Source organism: Thermobia domestica, chromosome 4 (genome assembly GCF_964235325.1).
Source record: "Thermobia domestica chromosome 4, izTheDome1.hap1.1, whole genome shotgun sequence".
Taxonomy (NCBI): Eukaryota; Metazoa; Arthropoda; class Insecta; order Zygentoma; family Lepismatidae; genus Thermobia; species Thermobia domestica.
The window spans coordinates 150,635,694-150,643,816 of record NC_137457.1 but is presented as its reverse complement, the minus strand read 5'-3'; positions in this window follow the sequence as shown (position 1 = coordinate 150,643,816).

Here is an 8,123-nt window from a genome sequence, read left to right as displayed (position 1 = left end):
TATTATTCTCTTGGTTTTAGTAATAGTATATTAAAATGCATAATCTACTTTTGCATTTTTTTCTATTAGAATCGTTCAACCATTTGCTACATTACCTATAAATTTCCTTGTGGTGTTTTAAGAATTGTTCCATTTTTTGAGGTTATCCATACGTAGGCAATTATATTACATATACCATTCCTAATCCCAGAGTATTCTGCCAGAAGTTCTACGAGAAAATCGAAAAGTTACCTTACTAGAGGGGAGAGGAGAAGGGAACTACTGAGGACCGAGAATTTGAGCGCTTGGCGGAAAAATGAGATTACATGAGAAAAGTAATACCATGACTACCAAGAAAGATATTTATTAAAAATAATATGTAAAACAGGCCAGCAATAAACAAATCCATGTCTGTTTGAATTCATTGTTTGCAGTTTCGGAACAGAATTTGCGAACCGAGGGTCGCAATATCGGATTTCTTGTTGAAGAAGCAGGATGTGGGGACTAGAAGTAGATCACAAGTCCGGCTGGACAACAACTAACGTTTCTCATTCTGGTAAGTATCCATAGTCTAGTAAATCATTTAGTGAGCGAAGAATGTCCGTAGTGCAAGCACGTAGTCAATGACAATTAGAATTATATGCAGATTGCTGGCAGCGCTTCAGGGTGTGTCGGATTGTGTCGGGAGGCGCCCGACAAAGCAGAACGATTTCAACTTGTTTGTTGCGCAGCGTTGTCCGTAAATGACGGGTTCTCTCGGTCTGACGGGAATTAGGTGTGTGGCTTCTCCTTCCAGGAGTAGTTCCCGGCGACGCGACCATTCGTAGTGAGACGGAGAGTCCGGCTCCATCAGGAGGACGGGTACCCACCTTAGGAGTGGCTCTTAGAGTAAGGTAGGTCATAATAATACTTTGAGTTTCTTTTTGTTCCTTTGTTGCTTGAGTTGCAAACCCACTACATGTAAAACTGACGGCGCTGCACTGAGTCGTTTCAAGATGCGTATTGGGACCACGGAGGATTGTCTGCAGAGAAAGAAAATCAATTTTGAGTTCTTTTAGTGCTTCTAACGCATTACCAATACACGAGTCGTGAAGGATGAATAAAAATAGACTATTGGGACTAAGAGACCGAATGAGCGGCCTGCCGCTTTAATATCCACTATGAAGAATGACGCATGGTTCCTTACAGTGTAGGAAAGGATAGTATAAGACCACCCCCTGTCATGTCCGGACACATACACTCGACTGAGAATTCGAACATTATAAGGAAGACATGTCTATATCTCATGGCGAGCTCATTTTAAGATACGTGGGTAATGCTAGACGCAGTGGCTGTGCATCCCAAGTAGGTTTGGACCAACGGATGAGAAGGACAAAAGAAAACGTCCCTGTATTCATCATACTGACGTGGCGATACAACACCTGTTAGTAGATATTGGCATTATTGAAATATCTTTACATACGCCTTATATACGCTGTGTATGACGAGTTCCTAACATATTGACTTCATCTGTGTATCAGAGAGGGTAGGGTTGGTACACTACATAACTAAACTACGTTGTATTGATTTATTGAGTTACTAAATATAGATTTTATTTCTTTCTCAGCGAATAGTGACCACATCCCGTGATTTTACTCGACCATATTCGTTAGAATCTCAACTTAATATCCAGCTATTTTAATTTACAGTAGTGTATATACACGAAAACTATTTCTCGCACATAGCTGAAACCGTATATGTAGTATAGTGTTTTATAACATTACGTAAAATAGGAACTTCCTACCACACACTGTAAGAATTAACGACTATCATTTCATTTTTTATTTACTTTAACTAAAAAATATTACAAAAATAAAATTACATAATAAGAAGAAAACAATATGCAACTAACAGTCTCTGTCATGTATTACAGGGCGGCTTAACAGTTTTCTTCATTGCATTTTCAAGTTTAGGCTGCAATTGTCTTTCTTCCAGCTTATGTTCATCTTTCATCTCTGGAAAGTGTTGAGCTAATAATAGATCGAAGTATTTTTCAGATATTTTATTAGACGACAGCATCGGGTCGGTTTTAACAGTCTTAATTTGACCAGCAAATTCTTCATCTATATCTGAATCAGATATAGGACAATCTATTTCACACTCAGAACATTGTGATAGTGTATCCCATTCTTCAGAAATATCCCATTCGTCAGAAATATTTAAAAATTCAAAAAGAAAAGGAAGAGTGACGCTACTTGATATATGAACCGAGTCGAGATGTTCCGGTTCTAAGCATAAGTCCTTTATTAACGCATTATCTACTTCTGGCTATAGTAAGTTAGGGCGCTTCTTCCTTATTTGCTCCGCGAAAGGGGCCTGAAATTGAGGATCAGGTGGAGCAGGAACTATCTCTTCTTCTCAATAATCATCAGCAGCGGGATCCTCTCCAGGAAATGGAATCAGTCGTCCAACCACAAGCGTCCAACCATCCTTTTAACCTATGGTCACTAGCGGTATGCTAAATTGCCCGATAGGGTTTGTAACTGTTAATTTCGGGAATTTGCACTGGTACCATGTTTGCATACAACTCGAAAGTTGAAAGACCCACTAATATATACCCTGACGTGGAATGTCAACCTTCATAATATAGTTTTTGTCATAACCTAATTGAAAATGAAATTTTTGAGTTTTACGTCCCACGGTTATGCCGGTTAGGCTAAAGGAGACGGTGATTATGAGAAATGAATGAAATGGTGGAATGAAGAAAGTGGGAGGAAACGGGAGAACCCCGAGAAAACCCACGCACACGGTGTTTGTCCACCACAAAGTTCACTTGGCTGGAGCAGGGTTTGAACCCGGGACCCCATGCACCAGAGGTGAACGCTCTACCACTGAGCCACCGCGGCCCCCATAACCTAATTGAGTGTCATATGGTAATGCAATATCAAAGATTGGTAGAACGTCTGCCGACTGATTGGCTACAACTCTTAGGTGTTCTTTACCGTTTTCCAAATCGAAAGTGGTTCCTTATTAATTTTTAGTTGCCTTAGAGAATTAGTTCCTCTAACCGAATCAATCTATTCAGTGTGTTCATTAGTCCGGGCTGCGTGATGGACATCATTGTTATCTTGAGGGGAGGACGGTCGTGAAAACCCCTCCATCATAGTCATGTTTTGAGTACTAATTTGTTTCACTTCCTGGTGTGCGTCATTCTTAGTAGATGTAGTATTGCTCGCTTGACAATCCAACACATCTGCGTTGGCTTTACTGTCATTGGTAGCTGAGCGCTTGGGTAAAGTTGTACAAGCATGAGTAGGTATGTGAGGTCGAAATTGGTAATGGGTAAGTATTATTTTAGCGTAATTTTCAGGACTCACAGTGATCTCCGCTGGGGTTGACCAAGTACAACTCACACTCACAACCTGTTCCTTGCCATCGGTAGTTTCCTGCCCGTTTAGTGACACCGATGGCTCGCTAGAAGCTGGCTGCAAAGTGGAGGAGGTCACGTGGGAGGTTAATTTCGGGAAGTTGTCCTTCTAAATTCTGGGGTTCGTCGATATTGGTGCATCCTTTTCAGGATATGCCGTTATCCTACTTACAGTCAGTTCTAATGACTGACCATGATTTTCCGTATGATCAGGGTGTAACGATCCTTTCGCATCCACTAGGTGAGATGAGCAGGAGGTATGAGTATTGTCAAAGTTCGGTGTGATGGAAGCAGATGATTACTTCTTCGTTCTTCTGCTGCGTTAACCCCGTCGAGACCGCTTGAACGATGTCGAAGCTTGCGTCGCTTCGCTAATTTTTTATTTATTATCCAAAGTAGTGGTATATCCAAACTTGTGTATTTGAATTATTGTCATCTCGAAAATTTGTAGTATGTTGCGTCCTCTCAGAGCATGGAGAGCTAGAATGGTAATGTTTATTTGAGTTTTTACGGTAATTATAACTTGGCATTGTACGAGTAGCGGTGTTCGGGGTCGGTTCTACATGCGCGGTGGAATGTCCGTTCCACCGCCGTCGAGGATATTGCTCGTTCGTTTTCCTTCTATATATGCGTTCATTACACGGATTACGCGGATCTCGTTATAAGTTACTGTAATTAACATTCTGATTTTGTCTTCACTTGGTCTTCTGTTCCGTGGGCAGCTCAAAGTAAAGCTCCTGAGCAGCATTCACAAATGCGTCAGCAATGACCTGATGGTTACGCAGAATAATGAAAACATGTATATGTAGGTAGTCCACCGCAAGTACTACTGAATATGAACAATACTCAGGCGAAAGTATCGCAAAATCTAAATATCACCACATAGTGTTGCTGAAATGATCCGTAAAGTAGCACGGAACACGCATTACTCTTAATAACTCGCTAGACTTAGCGTCGATCCCTTTTATCAGTGTATAGCTTTTCGTAAACTGGCGGTTTAAATACTGTTTTGGTACGAAATTGGCCCTGGCGAGTGGTATCGCGCCCCACTGTCTATCAGTGCAGAGCCTCAATTGAATCATATCCCTACCTTTACGGTGCACAAACCTTTCATCCTGTCAAATACCAAAGTCGTTAGAGAGCGCTTTGCAGGCTCTGCACTGATGTATTCTGATGGACAGTGAGATTCAGGAACGTACGTGGGTTTGTTGGCGCGCTTCAGCGCTGGTCAATCTACTCTTTCGTTTCTCCAAAGTAGTTCTGGGTGGTCTCTCATATATATATATATATATATATATATATATATATATATATATATATATATATATATATCGCGCATTTTGGAAATACAATTTCCTACCATAATCCATACATTCTTCTAGATCGTTCAAGTCTTCGACCCGAAGTATTAATTTCTGCAAAAGATCTGGCTGCAAACCTGCTTTAATCTTATATATCAACTCAGTCTTATCTAAATGCCTACATATAAATTTGATATCTTTCATTAATCTTAAAATGAATGCCAATCTATTCTCAACTGCGCCCTGTCTTCTGTTTTCTAAATCATACTCAAGATTAACATGATAATGAATAGATGGGAACGCCAATTCTATTACACTTTTAAGGTCTGAATAGGTATGCGTAGGCTGATATGCTATTTCCACAGAATAGCTTGGGGTTGGTGGGCCTGTTATAGAAAGGGGAAGGTAATCTGCCATTTCTTGGGACGTCCAATTATGCTTGCCGTGAGTTCGTAGAAGGATAGAAAATTTTACAAAGTCTCATATCTACCTTCTGAAGCTAATGGAATTTACACATCGGGTAAATATGATATGCAGGTGAATGAATCTCTAAGCTACTAGTGTATGCACCACCCTCGTCTACTAGTGTATGCCGATTTTCCTTTAAGTATAAATCTGAGATCTTATTCTTTTGTAAGCTAGGTTGAGACGAAGGTTCTGTAACCAGACTACATTTAAATTCTCTTATTTTATACTAATGTTATCTTTGTGTACTGAATTAGTATCCTGAATTGAATCTGATTTTTGACTGGTAATTATTTCTTTCGATTTACTCTCATTCGGAGAAAATGTAGTTTTTCAATGCTCTGATTTTTCGGTGGGGTACTCGACTTCTGCCAAGATGGTTGTGGAATTTCTCTTACTTAAATCCCTGCTCTGTGATAGAAATTCTGAACTTTGTTCAAATCTACACATTGAATTATCTAACGTGTTGGCCCCAGTATCTGTGGGCGACCCTACACTGCAAGGTGGAGAAATAAACGCTATTTTCAGAGGGTCATTCTGTCGCTTTTTCTGATACTTTTTCATTTTTGGTAGCTGGTTATTCGCTAGTACAATGTTTTAAACTACTATAAGGTGCACATAAGAAACTACTGCTACGTCTGGCACTATCTTTGTTCTGAACTGTACTTGGCAAATAAGAACAGTGTGAAAAAGATTTTGGTTTTTCAATCTCTGTTAAATATACTATTAATTGCACGTATTCGGCATATTCGAATATCTTTCCAATATTTTCTAAGACTCTCGCTTCTGACAATGAATCACTATTGTTTGTGTTTTTCTTCCTATTCCTGGTTGGGTGAAGGAGCGGAAGAAAGGTCCTCATTTTGCTTATTATCAGCAACCGAAGGTCTCGCTTCAACGCCAAGGATGCTTTCCTCATCTTTTTGCTGTCCATACTGTGCATAAGGTCTCGGGCTGTTCCCTGAGGTGTTGGTGCTACCAGGGGTTCCAATCGGAATAGGTAAAGTCATCTTCTGAGCTCCACGGAATTAACGATGTCTCTTCATTACTCAACGAGGTGGAAATTTACTCTCGGTTACTTCTGTTGAAATGACCTTTTTCTTCCTCTAGGAGAGACACTTCCGCAGCTTGTAATGAATTCGATTCATATACTAACCAAGATGCCCTCACAGTGTTAGAATCTTCGGATTCAGGAGTACTAACATTTTCATCCGACCATCTAACCCGCTTAACTACATCAAGCAGATTATCTATGGTTTCTAGGTGATCCAGTTTTTCTTCCAAAAACATATTTGATTCAGACTTTACGTGACTAGTTTGGGTAGTAACGCTTCGTAAAAATTTAAGATCAGGATTCGTTTCAATTATGATCATTTTCGGAAACCTAAAGTCTGTATGAAGAGTAGCGTCTGTTTCAAGCATGGGATAGTCAGTTTGAACTTCAATATCGAACTTCCCTAGTACATGATCTATTGGTAATAAGTCTTCATTCGAAATGATCGGGTTTGATTGAAAATGTATCCCCATCGTTTCTACACCCGAGACCGAGCACCGAGCAACGAACCACGTTCGTCTGTACCTTTTTATTTTTCCTTCCTTTAATCAGTGTCTTAGGGTTCCTATCACTGTCGAGAGTTCAGTTTGTAACGAAGTTGTAAGCTGTTCCACAAACTCATCTTCCTGACTTTTATTCGAGCAAGACGAATTATTTTCCTTGTGTTTACTTTGTATTTCCTGTTCAGAGGCTCTGGGTTCGCCACCCATTTCAGCCAAGAAAGACTTAGCGCTTATGTCCGCGTCCTTAACTTCATTACTAATAACAGTATTGCGAGGTTCCACGTCAAACTCTTCTAGCGCAGGTTGAAATGGAATATGATATGGCTCTTATTTCACTGGAAAATTAATTGCTTTCGTGCTGACAGGTGTATGCTAAGAGAGTAAAATGCCTTTCTTACTACCATCTTCGATTTTATGAGTTTCAGTGTTTATAATTTCGCTTTCGTTTTTTATAATGAACTAGATTCGAGTCTACGTTATGGGTAGCGCTTGGAATTAATTTTAACTCAACAATGGTCCTAGGATCGACATGACCAGCTATCATGAATTCTGCTATTTCTAATTCCTCTTGTAATTTCATTTCTTAAGCTCCTAACGTTCAATCCAGGCGGCATTTCGTCTATTTCGGAGTCAAGCATTAAGGTTGTAGGCATTGGAACCTTTTTTCCTTGCTTTGTGCAGGATAAACCGCAAATCCTGCAAGGCTAGAATCAGCTAAGAGGATTGTTTCACAACCAGTCGGAGGCGGTTCCTGTACACCCGAAGTCGGAGTGGAAGGATCTAAATGTAAAGTTCGGTCCCATGTATTAATAAATTTCGGTGCATAACTAGGCAACCACTGACCAAATTCACGAGGAGCAGACCCTGTAGCTTTAACTTTATTACAGAATACACAATACATCGCGCCATAGTTGATTTATTTTCCCAGCAAAATTCATGATTATATTTCTTTTTTAACGTCCTTGATATCTTTTTAAGGTTCTAGTATAACAGCGCTATGATGTAACCTACTTCCTGTTATAAGTACATACGTACAGCTACGGGAATTTACTTCTCAAAGACTCACTTCTTCCGAAAGTGACTTATGAGCAGATTAAATATAAATGTAACGAATTTTTCCCTACATGAGGAGAACAGTTATATTTCCCTCTTGCTGTTTATCTTTTCTTGAAGGAGTTAGGGCTACGCTATTCTGCTTTCTTTAACGATAGAGGGAAAGAAAATTCCAGTTAATTCGCTCTGACAGTTCACTTCCTTCAATAGGATTTTCGACCTGAATGAGGAAAATAGTTTTTTTGTTGGTAATTAGTTCTATGCTCTTTAGGTTAGTAGGGATATAGGTGCGTATTGGAGAGATTACCATGGACAATAGCGGGTCCCTTTTATCGTCATAACAAATACTGGGATAGGTCGCC